Source organism: Acinonyx jubatus, chromosome E2 (genome assembly GCF_027475565.1).
Source record: "Acinonyx jubatus isolate Ajub_Pintada_27869175 chromosome E2, VMU_Ajub_asm_v1.0, whole genome shotgun sequence".
NCBI classification, from domain to species: Eukaryota; Metazoa; Chordata; class Mammalia; order Carnivora; family Felidae; genus Acinonyx; species Acinonyx jubatus.
Genome location: NC_069396.1, coordinates 33831020 through 33849779, shown reverse-complemented (window position 1 = coordinate 33849779; position 18760 = coordinate 33831020). Strand labels below are relative to the sequence as shown.

General features: G+C 52.7%; 1 protein-coding gene across 5 annotated transcripts in view; it reads right to left on the bottom strand.

The window, feature by feature from the left end:
- Positions 1-18760, bottom strand: part of ZNF423 (zinc finger protein 423) — a 332614-nt gene that overhangs the window by 146635 nt on the left and 167219 nt on the right. Inside the window, exon 1 of one of the 5 annotated variants that reach the window (XM_015084023.3) lies at positions 16236-16576. The exons of 3 other annotated variants lie outside the window; for them this stretch is intronic. The gene's annotated coding sequence lies outside the window, so the exon portion shown is untranslated. Of the gene's footprint in view, positions 1-15105; positions 15456-16235; positions 16577-18760 lie in introns of those variants that run through there. One more of the 5 variants, XM_053210830.1, reaches the window with a different exon arrangement.

Sequence of the window (18760 nt, the reverse complement as noted above, 5' to 3'; positions counted from 1 at the left end):
ACTTACTGTTTATGGAACATTCTCTGCAAGGCATTTTCTCTGCCAGCATTTTCTCATTTGATTCTTGCACATACTAGGAGGTAGGTACTGTTACTGTCCCCTTCTTTGTAACTGCAGACTGAGGCCCCAAGAAGGGAAGCAAGCCCTGGGCACACACAGCTAGCGAGTGGCAGATGTCCTTCCACCCCCATTCCCATTCACTCACTAACCACTAGACTATCCTGCCTCTCCTGCCCTGAATGCTGGTTCAGGCCTGACCCACTGCAGAAGCCACTCCCTCGTTCGAGGCCCACCATGCATCAGTGCCAGGATCTATGGCTCAAGGAGAGCCTGCAGGAGCCACACGCTGCAGTCCCACCTGCCACAAAGGCCAAGTCCTGTCCTGAAGTGTAACAGCAGGCCAGGCTGGCTCTGAGGCCAAGCACCATTGAGTATAGCTGGCCTCTTTCCTCCCTTGAAGGCAGATAATGCAGGCTAGCAGAAGTGTGCAGAGCTGAACCAGGAGGTTGTGGTAAGCAGAAAAACTCCATGTCCTCACCCCCCAAAACCTCTGAATATGTTACATTACAAGGCAAAAAGGAATTAAGGTTATAGGTGGAATTAAAGTGGCTCATTGATCTTAAAATGAAGAGATTATCCTGGATTATCTGGGTCGGCCAGATGTAATCCCAACTGGTCCTTAAAATGTGGAAGAAAGTGACAAAAGAGGAGGTCGAGATGACGCAATGCCACAAACCAAGTAATGTGGGCAGCTTCTAAAAACTAGAAAGGCATGGAATCAGACTCTCCCCTACAGCCTCCAGAAAGGAACACAGCCCCGCCAACACCATGAGATCCACGTCAGCCTTCGGACCTACAGAACTGTAAGAAATTAATTTTGTTGTCTTAAGCTACTAAGTGCATGGTAATTTGTTACAGCAGCAATCGGCAACTAATACAGATTTTCCCTCCAAGACAGCTGCTGCTATAACAAATACCTAAGTGTGGAAGTGGCTTTGGAATCGGACACAGAGCAGCAACCAGAATTTCCAGGAGCATGGTAGCAAAAGCCTACACTGCCTTAAAAAAATTGTTCATAGACATAGGGATGTTAATGACTCTGCTAGTGACGACGTAGAATGAAGGAGTACGATGAAGAAAACCTAAATCGCCATAGAAAATACCTGAATCATCGTGACCAGACTGTTAAGAGAAATGTGTACATTAAGGGCACGGATGGTGAGGACTTGGAAGAAAATAAGGAACAGGATACTGGAAACTGGAAGGAAGAGATCCCTATTATATAGCAGCAGAAAGCTCGGTGGAATTGTGTCCCACAATTATGCGGAAAGCAAAACTTGTAATGGATAAAAATGGATATTTAGCCGAGGAGATTTCTATGCAAAATGTTGAAGGCATGGCCTGGTTTCATCTCACGGCTTATAGTAGAAAAGAAAGAGCTAAATCAACAGAGCTGTTAAATAGAAAGGAAGCCAAGAATTGATAATTTTGGAAATTCTCAGCCTACCCAGATTGCAAAAGACATTATAATTAAGAGATTCTCTAACAGGAAAGCGCACTCCAGAGAGAAGGCTGAGGGGACGACTGTACATTGTGCTAACATCTCAGAAAAATCAAAAGCTCAGAGTATTCAGTCACATGAAAGGTTCTTTGAAAAGATTAAGTGTGTGACTCACAGATGCCCTACATCAAACCAGAGAGCATCTAGGAAATTTGGGGGGGGGGGGGGCACGGATTTCTCTGGAACCATCTCAGTAGAAGCCAAAAGTAGAGATAGGAGTATCTAGAAAATATCTGCAGAAGAGCCTGATATCTAAGAGTAGATCCCCATGACATACACAGGAGACCCACAAGGTTCTTGAGAACTTTGTATCTGCAGAAACACAGCCAGCTTGGACCAAGAAAGAAATGAAAGAAGGCTGTCAGACTCCCAAAATTCCACAGCAGAACACAGGCTAATAAAACTACTCGGCTGCAAACATGTGCTACCTTCCATTTAAAAGAAAAAAAAGAAAAGAAAAGAAAAGATGACTCAGAGGGTGGAACCTCATGTCCAGAAGGCAAAGCCTCAGCCAGAGGGTAAAATTTTGAGGCCAGAGGGTGGGGCTGTGAGCCCAGAGCATGAAGCCTTGAGCCACTGAGAATGAGATCATATGGGACTAGGTTCAGATGCTAGCACTGTATAACCACAGGCAAGCACATCCCCTCTTTGTGTTTTCATTTCCCCAACTCTTGAGAGAAGGAATCAGATAAATGGGTCTCTGAGAGCCTTTGTAGCTCTACGAGTCTGTGATCCATTAGTGATGTCTGCCCTGGGCACAGGAATGAGGAATGGCAGATAGTAAGCATCCCAATTTGCTGCTAGTTTAGGCATTTTTTTCACTGAGCACATGTTTGTCAAGCCTGCTGCATATGCTTGGTCCTCTGAGGGGTACAGAAAGCACTCAGCATTCTTAGGTGGTGATGCTCTTGTCTGCCCAACTTGTCAATGAGTTACTTGTCTAAAGTTGCAGCTCTAAACCACCACTTTGCCACTTTGAAGCACTTAGAGAAAAAACGAAAAACCCCTTTGGTCATAGCAATAGTCAGTCCTGTATGTGGATATTTGGTTTTCCTAAAGGGACAGATGGGGGTACAGTGGAAGGGATCGAGGCCCAACCCCTGGGAAATCAAGAGTCCACCCCGGGAAGGAAGGGGACCAGGAAGCTGGAGGGTCTTTCCTCAGAGGTAGGGCAAGGAGACCCACAGAGGCTACCAGAAGCTGACGTGGCTCCACCTGAAATCTTAAATTAGAACTGTGCTATTAGCAAAGATAATAGCAGCTCATATTCACCCTCCCCTCCTCCAGGGAGCTCAGAGTGCCTTTGTGGATAGGATCTCAGCATCCCCAGTGAGGCCACATCAAGGGGAAGGGGGATCGTTCTTTCAGTTTGGGGATAAAAACTAAGTGGGTTGGGGCATCAGGGGGTCGGCGGGCAGCATAGGGGCGGGGACTGGCATGCAAAGGTCACGGCCCAACACTGAGAAAAGGGGGAAGGTATTCTTGCCCTCGGGGCTGCTTCTCCAGCTGGGGGGCGAGGAGTGGGCCCCTGTTCTCCGCCCTGCCTCAAAGGGGCACTTAGCACACATCCTCTGAGGGGCTGCAGACTGAAAGCCATTGACCAGGTATGCCTTTTCCAGCCGGCTCTGGGGTGTGCTAAAATACCACCCGACAGTAAACAGTGGCCATCAAAGCCCTTAGTGAAACTTCCGGGAGCCCAGACCATCAGCATGATCGTAAAGAGACTCAGTCCGCTGCAGGGAGACATCACCAACAGAGCGACAGCAGAGCCATGGGGAAGAGCATGGGCTCGCTCAGACTGAGCTGCCTGCCGCTCCTTGAGTGCGTGACTACGGACAGTTTACTGCACCTCTCTGAGCCCCCATTTGCTCATCCACTGGATGGTGATCACAAGAGCAGCGACCTTACAAAATGGGTAATGTGTATGTGCTGCTAAGTACCCAGTGAATGTTGGCTAAAGAAAATAAGGCGATTGCCGGTATAACTTTAGCATGAATTGTAAATGACCTCAAGTGTGTGGCATTTAAAGTTTTGCACGGAAACTTCACACCCATGATCCCATTCGACACTGAGTAGCTCTGTAAGGTTGTAGAGGTGGTGGTTATTCCCCTACGACAAGCAGGCAGGGTGGCAAACACCCAGGTATCCAGAGCGAAGCCCAGCATCCCACCCACCCTCTCACCCTCCGAGTGGCCGGGTTTACACGCTAAGCTGCGTGGTCACCCCACGGATGAGGAAACAGAACAGAGAGGTGAGGTCACATCCCGATGTCAGAAAGCAGACAGTAATTAGAAAAGCTGGGGCTGGACACCCAGCCCAGGGCTCTCAGCCAGCTGGACTGATGAGCCACACAGCGGGACACAGATCATCGTGGCTGTCCTCCCCCCGGGCGGTCTGGGGCCACCCAGCTATCAGTTATTTCGTAAAAATGTCAACATTTCTAACTCAACTCAAGAACACCCAAAGTTTTTTAAAACATCTACTTTCACTTCTGGCTTTTCTTTTTTGCTTTTTAGCACTTTTTTTTTTTTTAAGTTTGTTTAGAGAGAGAGAGAGCATGAGCAAGGGAGGGGCAGAGAGAGAGGAAGAGAGAGAGAATCCCAAGCAGGCCCCACACATCAGTGAGGAGCCTGATGTGAGGCTCAAACTCACGAACCTCGAGATCATGACCTGAGCCAAAACCAAGAGTTGAATGCTTAACGGACTGAGCCACCCAGGTGCCCCCATTTCTGGCTTTTCTTGCAGGCTCTACCTCTGGCACATCCACGACGGAGCTGAGCCATGGCTCCCGGCCTGGACCCAGTGTGCTCATTCTCCTGTTTGCCCAGACCGGAAGGGCTCCCTTCCTCACTACAAAGTGTCCTAGGCCAGCAGCTGGCCTTAGATGTTCAGTCAGCCCCCTCGGTTTTACAGATGGAGAAACCTACCTCAGTTTCTCCATCTATAAAATGGGAATAATGGTCCCAACTACTGAGATGCTATGCAGACAAAATAAGTGAATATCAGTAACATGTTACATATGGGAAATCCTCCATAATGTATGAAATAACAATAGTCACTGGCTACTGGCTCCCAGCTCAACATAAGATCACAGGACAGAGAGAGAGAGAGAGAGAGAGAGAGAGAGAGAGAGGAGAGGAGGCAACAGCCATGTTGGTTTGAATGGATACAAGACATTGAGTGGTCCCATGTTCCTGAGTCCTGGTAAACTACCAGGAGGGTCTAAGTTAAGGGCCAGCAATTAACCCTACAGAAGATGGTTTTCAAAGCAAAGGACGTTTGACCTGCAGAAAGGCCCACAGGGCCCTACCATTTACAATCCCAGGGCATGAGAGAGAAAGGAGCTTTTCCAGAGCAGCCAGCCCACCCTTCTCAAACAGATGGAGAAACTAAGGCACCAGCAGCCTTGCTGGGGCACGGACCTGGGCCTCCAGGCTCATAGAGGGGGTGGGGTATGAGGTCTGACTCCCCTGCACCCACAGATGCTGCCATCCCAAAGGGCCACCGGACACACAGGACAGGAAGGAGGCATCCACCTTTCCCCTTGAAGCCTATGACCTCACAGAACGCACAGCCGGTCTGGCCTCTCTATCCCTGAGACAAATTACCCGGCACAGATATTGAAAATCCAACTGAGTTTGAGTTTTATTGCAGAAATTAAACAGACCAGAAAAAAAAGGGAAAAAAAAAGAAAGAAAAGAAAAAGCCAGCCTTCATCAGCTCACCCGAGAGTGAACTGTGATCAAACTAACTAGTGTGGAATGGCACGATCAGGTCCTGCCAGGGAAGAAGAGCCCCCCAGTGTGCCCCAGCGAGAGACTCCCCGGAGCCGGGCACTTGTAGCTAGCAGAGGGGCTGTGGAAGCCTCCTCCATCAGCCGCCTGGCCCGCGGCCGCTCGGGCGCCCCGACTCAGCCCTGCCCTCCTCCCAACGCCCCCCGGTGGGGAGGACGCGGCGTGTGAAGTCACCTCCGTGAGCGTTCACGAAACAGCACCGCCAAGGGCCAGAGCAAGGGCTCACTGCTCGACTCGAGAGAAGGCAAAATGCTTTCGGGGTTGAATCACTGTTTTTCTTTACTCCCTTTGGAGATCGGCAGAGCCCACATTCGGCCGTGTTCGTGGACCTGGGACTGGAAACAGCTGCGCTCTAATTACATGTAAAGTGTACCAAAACATCCCTTTTATCACAGACTGGAAATCTGTTAGCATCTGTCTCTCCTTTGTTTCTTCCACAAGATACAAGCTTGTTTCTACATTTTTTCTCACCTGTAGCGGTGATTAAAATTCATTATAAATGAAAGGAGTGAACAGAGAAACAAGTTCCTCTGTGTACCGTTCTAAACTCAAATTAGAAACAGCTGTTTGCTAATTCATGCAGCGATGTTTTGCCGTGCTCTGTGAATCAATAATAACTCACCCTATTGCTGCGGAAATTTTGGGATAATCCATATATTTAACTCGGCGTTGGATTCTCCAGGCAGGACTGCCGCGGCGGAGCCTCGACCTGCCTTCAGGCTGGCAGGAGGGGACTTGGGTTCGGCACTCTGGAGACAGCCACAGCTGCCACGACAGAGAACCCCCACCTCGAGAGGCGCCCGAAACACGGGCCCTGGCAGGACCAGAAGGAAACCCCGAAACAGTATCCTCGTCTCCTCCCCTCCCCCGGAACCACCACTTTAAAAAAAAAAAAAAAAATCAGCTCTGATTAAACGCAAACCACACACATCCTCCAGCCGCCGGAGGGAACAGCAAAATTAAAAGTCTAATTGGTACCCGGAACAATTTAAAACTATTAAGTATAGGTGAAGCTTTTCTGTAAGAAAATAATCCTTTGATTGGGATTAAGCTTGTTTGGATAGCATTCTTCCCTTCCCTACGTTTTAGCTGCAGAAGTCCGAGCTAAGGACTGGAAGTCCTCGGTGCTTCTTAGAAGTGTTCAGCCATCTCCTCCACCAACTTCAGAGAAAAGGGCATCCAGAGCTGTGTCTGCATCTGAGGCTTTGAAAGGGAATGGGTGTTCTTTCTCTTTTGCGGGGAGGGAGGCAAGCAACACCTTTGTATGTGAGCAACGCATACTGTTTCATCAAACCTGCTCTGTCCTGGCTAATAGGCACTGGCCCCTCAAGACACTGCCTCCAGGGAGCCCTCCCTGATTCCCTCTGCCACCATCAGTACCTCTCCCTGACCTCGGGACACTGCCGTGGGGCCACTTGTCACCCTGAACTGTGGCTCTCAGTATCACTACCTATTTCTGAGTCCTTGGGGCACCCCCATGTCCCTGACATCCTTTCCAGCCCAGGATATGGTCTCATTGAGCCATTCTTGAACTTCACACTGGTATTACCTCCCACCACCCACGTCTCAGCCCCACCATTCAACCACCAACTGCAGGGCCCTCTGTGCATGCCTGGCATGATGCCTAGCTCTTTGTAAGCTTTAAATCCTCACCTCTATCCTATATGGTGAACACCACAATTTCTCCCATTTTACAGGTCAGATACCTGAGAATCAGAGAGCGTAAGTTCCCCAAGTTTCACAGCACTTTAGTGGAGGGAGTCTGGAGTTATCCTAGGTTTCTCCAGAAAGCCATCAGAGCCACCGCTGTTATCAGAGAGCGTGCCTTGCCCGGCCCAGCCTCTGAGGCGTTCTTCAGGCAACTGTGTTCATCAAGGCTGCCTTCCCCTGGTCACAGCTCACCCAAGCCGAACCTGTTACTCAGGACCCAACTCTGCCCACCTCCCAGGCACCTAGCAGGGCTCTCCTGCGAGGCTAACAGTCAGGCAGGCCCTCATTTTCTGATGTTCATCGGGGCCCAAGAAGATGGCAGTCCAGTGCATCCTGCGGTCTATAGCGTGTAGGTGAGGACACACAGCTCATGCTCATCTGTACGGTAGGAGGGAGCTTTCCCTCTGGAAAGCCCGGATGGCTCAGTCCTGGGCAGGATCAAGAAAGAGTGAGCACGGTGGAGGTGCCTGGTTGGAAGGCAGGGGGCACTCAAACTGAGCTTTGTGGAAGGAGTCAGATCTCCACTGACCGGTGATACCCCAAACACAGGAAACACACCGTTGCTGGAACCCAGGATGATTTTAGGGGGCACCCAAGTTGGCCTCAAATAACATTGACCCACAAAGCAAAAGAGTCAGTGCCCCTGCAAGCCCCTGGCAACCTTGGCACCAGGCCGAGGAGAAAGATTGCATTTGGTGCTGTCTTTAACTTCCAACGTTCCGGCAAGGAGAGAGCAGACCCCAGTCTCAGCGTTTTCAGGATTCCACAGCTTCTGGCTAGAACAGCATGAGTCGGGGGGCTTTCTCCTTACATTCGTTTTTTAATTTACTTTTAAGGGTTACTGTCTATTTACAGCAAAGGATACTGATTTTCCATTTGCAGAATTAAATTAATTATGAAAACAGACCTGACTAAACAGAAAACACTAGGTAAATCACAGCACCAGGAACACACTCAAATCTCACAAAACTCATGGCAGAGGCTTACGCAGGACCGCAGACCAGCACCCGCCCTCCCAGCGCTGATGTGAGCATGAAAGCCTTCATGGTGAGGTCACTGTGGGGTTTCACCTGGACCCGCGCCCATGTCTCTCTTCCCTCTTCCCTCTCAGAGTACGTGCAGCTGGAGCCCGGAAAGCCAAGAGGGTGAACGAGGTAGCCCCAGGGGGGTTTCCGTTCATCTGACCCAGGGCAAGTCTCCAGGCCTCCAAGTGCCCTGCTGCACTCCCGGCTACCACCACCCCCAGTTAGCTGGGGCCCTAAACAAAGTCTTCCGACGTGGAACCCCACAGCCATATCCACAGCAAACCCTTCTGACAGGAGACCAAGTAGAACCTGGTCAGACGAAGTGTGGGTAATCAAACCTCCACCCCATTCTCTCCTCCCCACGATGCCCACATCCGGGGAGTTTTCTGAGCTCTGAATGGGCACAAAGAGCCGGGGCTGGGCCCCTGGTCCTGGCATAGAGTGCACCAGTCCAGGTGTGCCAGGCCCCTCACCCCATGACACCCCATGCCCACACCTAGAGAGCCAGGTCCCCAGGGCCCTGGGAGATGTCACAGTGAACTCAGCCTCAGATCCTCGGAGAGCAGATGGGAGAGAAAGTACCTGAGAGCTGCGGCTGGGGAAACATCTGTCCTAGGAGCCCTACTGCGACACCAGGCCCCTCCTTGGCCGCCCTCCACCCCTCAGCCCTTGCCCCCAGTCCCCAGAGACCATCACTCAACTCCCCGAGCTCATAGCAACCAGGGCAGGTGCAAGGGTCACAGTCAGGGCATCTGGGCGGGGCCTGAGCCAGGTTCAGAAGTTTTCTGCAATTCAGTGCTCCCTTAGGAAGGCCCCTTAGAGAATCAGAACTCAGAGCCCAGAGGCTGCCACCCTCCCCTCCCGGTCTGGCTGGCCACAGGCAGAATGCAGCAAAGCCCAAGAGACTGGCCCAGGGCCTCTCGCGGTGGGCAGGACCAGTACTGGACCAGCACCTTGGTTCTGGGGCCGGTTCCAGCCCCCAGCAGCTGTGTGACCTTGGGAAAACTCCTGGCCATGGGCTCCCCTTGCTTCATCTACAGAATGCAGCTGGTGTATGTGACTTTCTTTCTGGAGGTGCGGACACAGGAAGTGCACAATGAAGATAAAGAACGAGCAAGCAAATGAACAGATGACCAGATATTCACCAAACCCAGTATCAGAGAAAACCACACGGTGCTTCTAACCTAGAACTCTGAGCTTAGAGAAGGCACTGAAAAATGATTAATACGCACGCTATATCTTACATTATATATGTACAGTATATGCTACATGTGCATATAAACTATGGATAATAAGTGACATATATTATGTGCTAAACATTTCTTGAGGATTTGCTCCATGCCACACATGTGGTCTCAATATTCACAATAGTCTGACAAATCATTACTGCCAACCCCATTTCACAGATGAGAAAATCAAGGCTTACAGAGATTAACACCTCCAGAGGCTTCCGGGTCAGAAATGGCAGAGCTGGGCCTTGACTATGGGTCACCTGACCTCAGAGTCTGTGCTCTTAGCCACGCTGAGATGCTTGTGTGTGAATCATCCCACCTATACCTGCGGGATAGAAACAGTGAGTGACACCAGCTCAGGAGCAAGAACATGTCCCCCATGGAGACGGCTTCACATAGAGTCCAGGCTGCATGCCCAGTCAAGAATCACTGGAGGAGGTCTGGACCACGTCTACATTCTCAGCCCAGACACCTCCACGGACGAGGCAGGCACACAGTCCAACCTCGAAGCACAGACCTACTGCTGAGGCTCAGTCCAATCCATCTTAGGCCCAGCTCAAAGGGTCAGCCCCCCCAGCACTGGAGAGCCAACCGGCCTCCCAGCATCTGGAAGGACCAAGGCATCCCTCACCAAAGCACTCGCTCTCTTTGCACTGACATGTGCCAGATACCCTCTCAGCCACTCGGTGAGACAGTTACGAGCTTGGTTCCATTTTACAGAGGAGGACACTGAGGGTTGGAGAAACCACAGGGCTTGCTGTAACAGGCATTTCTGTTGCGCACAGCACAGCTCAGCCCTGGCACCTGGTTCAGCCACAGCTACAGTGGATGACTGGAGTCCCGAGCCTGAAGGTTCACCTCAAGCTTCCACCCCAGGTCTCCACCTCCAGGTCTCACTCCTGCTCAGCCTAGAGTCAGGGAGCCAATGTCCCCTGGGATGGCCCTCAACTGAAGGGGGACCAGAGCCAGTGGCACCCTGCACATGCATGGAGACCCCAGCAGAATCGAGGCTGGGGTCTGCAGCACTGACCTAGACACCCCTCCCCAGTATGGACCTCTCCCCCTTCTGGCCTCAGTCTGTCTCCTATACCTGCTTCCTGGGAGCACCTCCCCATCATATAACCTGGACCCAAAGCCTGGCCTCAGGCTCTGCATTCTGTCATGCTTACCTGAGGGGTGGCACCACATTCAGAAGCCAAGTCCGTTCAGCCCCTCAGCCCACCTTGTATCCTTGCCAGGGCTTGCCACGCTCAGGTCACTGAGAGGCCCCCTTCAAGACCTGTGCCCGACACTATTACTTCGTCTCGCACTTGCCTTGAACTTGACAACCCTACCTACCCGAGGGTAATCCTGGATAACTGTCTTGACGAAATCATGGGTACGATGTTTTTGTGACACCTGTTAAAATAAGCATAATTACTCAGAAAAAAAAAAGAAAAGAAAAGAAGTTCATGAATCACCTAAAGTTGGGCTGTGTATCCCTAAAAGTGGTTCAGGTCCTCACTGTGGAGCCCCTGCCGTAACCTAAGCTTCGCACAGGCCTGCACCTCTCGGTGTGTCCCTCTCCCACCCCAGGCTGCGAGCCTCAGGGGCATGGCAAGCCTTCCTGGCTGCGTGTGCCCAGCACAGCACCTGGCCAGAGGCAGGCTCAGGACAAGAAGTGGACTGAGCCCCGCGGGGAGGGTAGAGCCCTAGGATCCTCGCTGATGTGCTGGTGCCAGAGACGCAGCCACTCTGCGAGTCCCACTCACCCTTTATACTCATCCAAATGTACAACTCAGCAGAGAAAATTTCAATTTTCCCTGGATTTTCATGTTTCAGCCTCCAGAAAAATTGCCATCATGGGCTTTGTTACCGAGCTGTTGAGCCTCAATGACTGAAGGCTGCCCCAGCCCCGCCTGTGGTGGGAAGCAGATTAAAACAACCTGTCAGGACTGGGGAAGGCTCCAGAGGGGCAGCAGTGGGGAGGTGGCCACCTGGCCCAGGGCCACAGTGAGAAAGAGGAGCCCCATGCAGCTGGCCTGGCACGTCAGGTTCACGCCCCCTAGAGGTGGGTATGTGGCCTGGGGGATTCCCCTGGGGGGGGGTGGGGCAGGGGTAGGGCACTCAAGTCCCGGATGTCACGATGGGGGTGCGTCCCCTGTTCCCTTCTTGGCATCATTGACCCTTCCCTAGGTGCCCCTACACTGCCGCCTGCCCCCTGCTCCTGCTTTCTCAGACTGAATGGGCCTTCATCTGGCCCCATGCCGTGCCTACTCTAATGCATAGACTTGAAAATCATAAACTAGATTCACTGAGCACTTACTATCCGCCATGCTAATTTTTATGTTAATTATTTAGCTACTTAAAGTGTTGGTCATAAATGTTTTGCTTGTATTGATGCATTTTTTAATGTTTATTTATTTTTGAGAGAAAGAGAGAGCAAGTGGGGTAGGGGCAGAGAGAGGGGGAGACAGAGAATCCGAAGCAGGCTCCTTGCTGTTAGCGCAAAACCCGACATGGGGCTCGAACTCACGAACCGTGAGATCACGACCTGAGACAAAGTCGGATGCTCGACTGACTGAGCCACCCAGGCGCCCCTGTATTGATGCATTTAAACCACATATAATCTTTTCACCAGACACACTTTACAGATGAGGAACTGGAGGCTCAGACTGCTGAAACAGACCTCAGGACTGACCAGCTAGCCACTCACTGTGCATGTGGGGACAGTGAGGCCCTTGACATCTGAGAAGGGACTTTTGCCCCAAGACGAAATCCTGGAGAGCCAGCAGGATCACCCTGAGAGCCATGACATCCTCCTCCCAGGGTGACATCTGGAAAGGGGGCGGGGGGCTACACTGCCCCCAACCCAGCTCAGGTGAATGGCATCCTTGAGGGTAGTGTTAGGCCCACTGCCAGCCCGGGGCCACCGTCCCCAGCAGGGCTGGGTACCAGCTCATCTCAGTGCTGGACACAGAGTAGGCCCCATGAAGGAATGAATCAATGACAAGAGGTTCCACACTACATCTGAATAGTACTTCCCACATCATTGTTCATCTTCCACAAATGTTATTGGGGTTTCCCCACAGGTGCACTTGGCTTAGAGCTGCCTGGAGACAACTCCAAAAAGCCTCACATCTCTGGATCCCTGAGAGCCTCCACAAGGTGCCCGGTGATAACTATCTGCTTGATAATTGAATGAATGAATGAATGAATGAATGTCGGATGGATAGATGGATGGGTGGATGGATGGACAAAATATTGAAGCCCCAGGACTTGGGCTAAAGAGGGCACTTTCTGGGGCACCTGAGTGGCTCAGGTCATGATCCCATGGTCATGGGATCGAGCCCCACATCAGGCACCACACTGAGCATGGAGCCTGCTTGAGATTCTCTCTTTCCCTCTGCCCCTCTCCCCTGCTCATGTGTGCTTTCTCTCTAAAAAACAAATAAATAAAATAAAATAAAATAAAGAGGTCACTTCCTAACTGTGGTACAAATGAATACCTGAATAAGAGAATGAATGAATGAATGAATGAATGAATGAACGAATGACAAAGCTAATCACAGAGAAGGTGCAAGGAGCCACTCGAGGAGGCTCCTGTCAGGTGGAAGCCAGGGGTGGTGGGGTAGAGGCTCCAGCTGGAAGCCAAGGAGTTAATGAGCTTGACCACTAGCTTGACCACCTGGGCCCAGAGGGGCTGCCCCCTGCAGAGCCTGTCCAGTGTTACTGAGGTCCCTGGGGTGTCCGCACATCGTGGCAGAATGCAATTATTCCAGTCTCTAGTGCGGCAGGCATTTGTCATTCTTTTATTTGAAAGAACCTCTTGGAACCAGGGGCAGAGCAAGGGTGCGGGGAGGGGCCGGGGGGGTGCAAGGATGGAGGCAGAGCTCAGCTACCCTGCCTCAGCCTGCATCCCTGGAGGACTGGCATTACAACAAAGGAGATGCCGGGAGTAGAGGGGAGGGAAGAATTGGGGTGGGGGTGGGGGGCCTCCTATTTATTTAGACCAGAGCAGAACACATGGTTAGACTTAATAAGATAATAGGCTGAGATTTCACGTTCTTGAAGGTACAGGCTCAGCAATGTGATGTGGGGTGGGGGGGATGCATTTTTGTCTGGTAAAACCCCTCCAATGGTCGCCTCTTTCCACACAACACAATGGAGGCTGGGGCTGAGGGCGAGGGTGCGTGTGTGGGCACGTGTGCACACACACCCACCACATGCCCACACATGTATGAATGTGCGCACATGTCTTCCCCACCAAGGACCTCCAAAACCTTCCCACTAACTACCAAACACCCACAAACCAGTGTGCCCTCCCATTAGGAACACACAGTCAAGCAGTCTCCCTCACAAGTTTTTCTGGGAGGAGGTCACGCCAGCCAAGCACATGTAGGTGTCACCCCTTCCCAGACACCATTGCCCTGGATTTCCCCTTCCCTGCAGCCCAAAGGGGCCAACAATTAAAAGTGATCACTTCCTATTCATTTTAGGAAACTCCTTGCATTCACTGTTTCATTCATTCATTCTCCAAATATTTACTGAGCACCTACTCTGTGCCAGGCTGTCTAAACATGCTGGGGCAGCCAACACACCAAGTGAAACCCCACTCCATGAAGCCTGCATTCCAGGAGCATCAGGCCCACACCCAGGAATGCTCCAGAACCAAGACAGGCTGGGTTCACATCTCAGCTCCACCACTGACCAGCTGTGTTCCTGAACTTCTCTCGGCCTCCTCTGGTTGTGGTGGGGATGACATCAGATAATCCAGGTTAAGCACTTTGGCCCAGGGCTGGGCACACAGGAAATACTCCATGAACATATCACTGCGTATAGTTTCTAGACCTGGGGCAGCAGGAGTGGAGGCTGCCAGGAAGCCCCTGGTTCACCGCACGGCTTCCTCGGTGAGCCCTACTGCCCACTCCCAGTTTGCTCATCCCAAGAGCATCCTTAATTTCCTAGGTGCTCACACACCCCTGGGTCTGGGACAAACATGTGACAGAGAGAGCCGAACCCACATCTTACCACTGAGCCCATCACAAAACCCCAAAATAGAAAAGCCTCCAAGGGGACACAATCCACGCTGAAACCAGTACTTAAATCCCTCTGCAACAAGGTCTGTCCCCTTGGTGGGGAACTCATTCCCTCCTCAGCTTCCTTAGCAAGAAGAAAGAATGTCAACGTAAGTCCTAAGGGAGGACCTGCTGACCGCCTCTTAGGGACAGGAATAACAGGATTCTCCAATACCCACTGTCCTCCAAGAGGAGAGAGAAACAGTCATCTGTTACATGGTGGCCATTTTTTTAAATGACATTGCAATTTACATTTGTTTAATTCCTTCAATAAATACTACCAAGTGCCCATTCTAACCAGCCCTGTTCCAGGCTGGAAGCATGACAAAGTCCTTGCCCTCAGAGAGCCTATGGTGTGATGAGAGAAGACTGGTAATAAAGCAATAAATCATCTATAATAAGTCAAGTGGCACAATGAAGAAATGTGGAGCAGGATGGGTGAGGTGCCACTCTAGACAGGCGACAAGGTGATACTTGAGCAGAGACCGGGAGCAAGCAAGGAAGCAAGCCAGGGTGAAATCTGGAGGAAAAGCATTGCAGGCAAGGGGACTAGCAGGTGCAAAAGCCCAGAAGCTGGAGGAGGCTAACTTGGGTACATTCCAAATCTCCATTCTCTGAGATGCCAACACGAGGCTGAGACTGAAGGCACTTGTCCTGCCCTCAGAGATCATGGGCTGAGCTACTCATTCCCACAGGGACCTAAAGTCCAACCCCACATTGACTCACTGTGTGACCTGATGCAGGTCTCTCAACCTCTCTGATCCTGGTTTCTTTCGGCAACGGCTACTTGGGGCTGAGCATCCTCCAAGAAGGCATTGCCCCTGGGGTCCTCCCCAGTCTGCCGCTCTGTGCAAAACACACCAACCATTCTCCTCTACCCCATGGCGCCATCCTCACACCCGCGCCAGCAACACCACGCAGGATTGGTACTCCTGCCAAAATAGCTATTAACCCAGTAGCCAATAATAACACGTTATCCTATCAATTTGCTTCTGAAACGCTGTGTAATTGCAGAACCCAAGTTTGCCACCTCGGTAGCTTGGTTACGACATAAACAGAAAGAAACTCACCAGTTCCTTCCCCAGGAGAACAAGTGGTTGGCCACGACAAACACCCACTTACCACCCAGTCCCCCCACCCCACGGGCCCCCACGGAATCCATCAGGAATCCTGGTCTGCTGATCAATAGTCCGGAGACTTGTCTCCCTGTGCTCTTGGCATGTTATCTCTGTGTTGGAGAGGAGACCAGAGCCTGGGAGGAGATGGCTCAGGGCCATGCTGGCTTTGTGGGTGGCAAGGTCGGGCCCAGAAGCCAGCACTCCGGCAGCCTCCCGGCTCCTGGCTAGAAACCACATGGCAGGAGAAGAGGGGCAGACGTGGGTGGGGGGGGGAGGGAAGGCCAGGAGAGCCTAGGCACCTAGGGGCCAGCAGGCGCTCAGGGTTACACCAGCCCAAGGGACACACCGACCATCATCAGAGACAGACCCAAGCCAGGCCTCCACACAGGAGACAGAGAGGCCAGGAGGCCACCGGGTGGGGCAGGGAGAGAAGGGCAGGGGAACGAAAAGAAAGCCGCGCCAGACCCAGAACTCAGGGTGCTCCCCGAGGAGCCCCCGGCCCCTGACGATGCAGGGCCCGACTCGGATCTGACACACCACCACCGATGCCTCCTAGGCCCTCACTTTTCGTCGTCCACTCCAGGAAAAGTTTCCTTCCTTCTGGATTAGATTCCACTCTGAGCGAACATTCCGCTTCCCAGCGAGCTGGAGCCTCTTATGGGACTCTTGGCGGTCAGTACAGACACCAACTGGCCTGTTTTATTCATTCTTCCCCTCCAACCCCACCCCTCCGCTTACCTCTCCCCCTGCTCACCAGGGCACCCCAGGACAAGTTGGTGGATGCCCTTGTTCCCGGCACCCAGCGGCAGGGCAGCTGAGGCTAGAGAGGCGCTTCCCGCTGCCCCACTGGTGACCTCAGCCCCAGGACACATCCCCACCCTCGGCCTCAGCCGGGAAAGGATGGGTCGAAAGTGTGCTGCTCCAGCCGCGGTGCTTGGCGGAGCCTCCAGCAAGTGGGGAGAGGAAGGGCCTCGGGGAGGGTGGGGAGGAGGAGGCAGAGGAGGCCAAAGGCTCGGCCACTCAGCCAGATGTTGACCCAGTTGAGGGCCCCAGGCCCCAGGGGCGCCGGGAAGCTCTGGCTCCCCACCTCCCACCCCCCGCCGCCAGCTCCAGGATTCTTGCAGAGAGGGGGGCCCGGGACAGCACCGCTCCCATGCCTGTCCCTGAGGTCGGGGTTAAAGAAGGAACACAGAGAGACGCTCAGGGGTTGCCAGGACAGGGTGGGGGACAGCCCCTCAGGGGCCCCTGGGTGGGGTGGGTGGGGTGCCGTCTGCGGGAAGGAGCTCTCAGCAAATGGAAACCAGGCCTCGGAAACTGGCCGGACCACAGCCACTGCACAGCTCCAGGGGAAACCCCGCTGCTCACTCAAAGGTGCCCCAGCCCAGCAAAAGATGGTGTTAAAAATGAAAGGGCAGGGAGGGGGTCAGGCAGCTTAGGAAAGATTAGGGGGTGACAGCTGGAGGCACCCACACAGGCCCTCCTGTTCTGTGCTCTGAACACCCTTCATTGTTGGCACACTGGCCCCCAAGGCCTGCTTGCCTGTGAGTGCTGTAAAAAGTCAACTCCCGGAGCAATTACCCCGCTCTGCTTCCCTCCGTGGGGCCTTCACTCAGGTTTCCAGCAGCGTTGAGCTGAGCTGTGTCCCGGGCCTGGGGCTCAGGCTCACAATGGGCCAGGCAAGCATGAGTCCCCAGCTCCCACGACATTCATTTTGGGGATCCAGCCCTCAACGCTGAATCCTCACTGCACATGAGTGAGGAAGAGAGATCAGGGGGTGAGGAGGTGGCCCGGGGCTCCACGGCTACGGCTGACCGTCAGGGATCAGTGGGACCCCTGGGCCCTGACATCAAGAGCTTGGGGTCTAGCAGACTTCAGTGATTGCAAATGCCATCTACCCATTCACTCACTCATTCAGTCATTCATTCGATCGATGGTTAGGTTATTCGACAGAAGTTGGTGATGAGCTTCTGACCCACCAGGCACTTCAGAGCTTGGGATGCAAGGCGAATAGGCAGGCACAGCTCTTGCCCCACAGGCTTCGTGCAGGAGGCAGAGGTCCTACAATCTGTGATCCTTACTACGACTAGAGAAGTCCCGTGAGGGAACAGGGCTTCCTAGAACAAGGGAGCTGGAGAATCAGCCAAGGGAAGGGAGCAGGGATGCAAAGAGAGGCTCAAGTAGCAGCACAGCATGTGCAAAGGCCCGAGGTGGGACTGAAGTCTGTGGTCCCTTCCATCAAACCTCTGCCCCTCGGCCAGCTCCTCACTCTCAGCAAAGGTGGGCGGCCTGAGCCCAACAGCCCCACCCCAGCTCACAGACTCGGGGAGCCCCCCAATGGCACCTCTAGCCACTACGCCCATACTGGAGCATGGCTTTCCCAGCCAAAGTTCTTGTTAAAAATGTTTCATATGTTTATTTTTAAAAGGGGGGGGGGGGGGTGGAAAGAGAAAAGGGAGTCCTGAAGGTCTTTTTCTTTCCAGAAAAAAAAAAAAAATTTAATAAATAAATAAAACCTCAGGAAAAGGGCATGGAAAGGCCTCTGCATCTGTAACCGCTGAACAAATGAAAATTAGCTCATTTAATCAGCTCCTCATGGCCTGGCTGTCCCGAGTGGGCCCCGGAACACAGCGAACTTCACAGCAGAAACTCGCCAGCCAATGTCAGTTTATCCTACAACAAAGGGATTTTCTAAATAGCGCGATCAAAACGCAGTGAAGGCCGCGGAGAGCTGGGGACCCAGAACTCGACCCCCCAGATCCTGGTGGGCCCCCACCTCCCAGCTTCATCCCTTTGAATGGAATTGTTCTTTTGGCTTTTGTTCTAATTATCTAAACATGTGTGTAACTCTGTTCTACAAAGACTGTTTTAACCGGCAAAGAGGGTAACGCCAGCATCCCCTCCCCATCCACTGCTGCGGCCCCTGCCCCAAGCCCCACACCATCGACCCCTCCCCCTCGCCCACCACCACCAGCCTCCAACCCACGCATAAACACACACGCACAGACGCCCGCACACACCGTGCTTATACCACACACGGAATTACACACACACGCAGTTCTGCACACGGTCACACGGTCACACGCAGTTACATAAGCATAGTTACACACGCACAGTTGCACGCACGCACAGTCACATACAGGCACAGTTACCTCCACCACACGCAGGCACACAATACACACAGCTCTGCAGTTCCTGCCTAACAGCTGGAGGTGGGGGAGGCGCAGCTCGCCAGACCCCCAGGGAGCGCTGCTGTGCACACACCT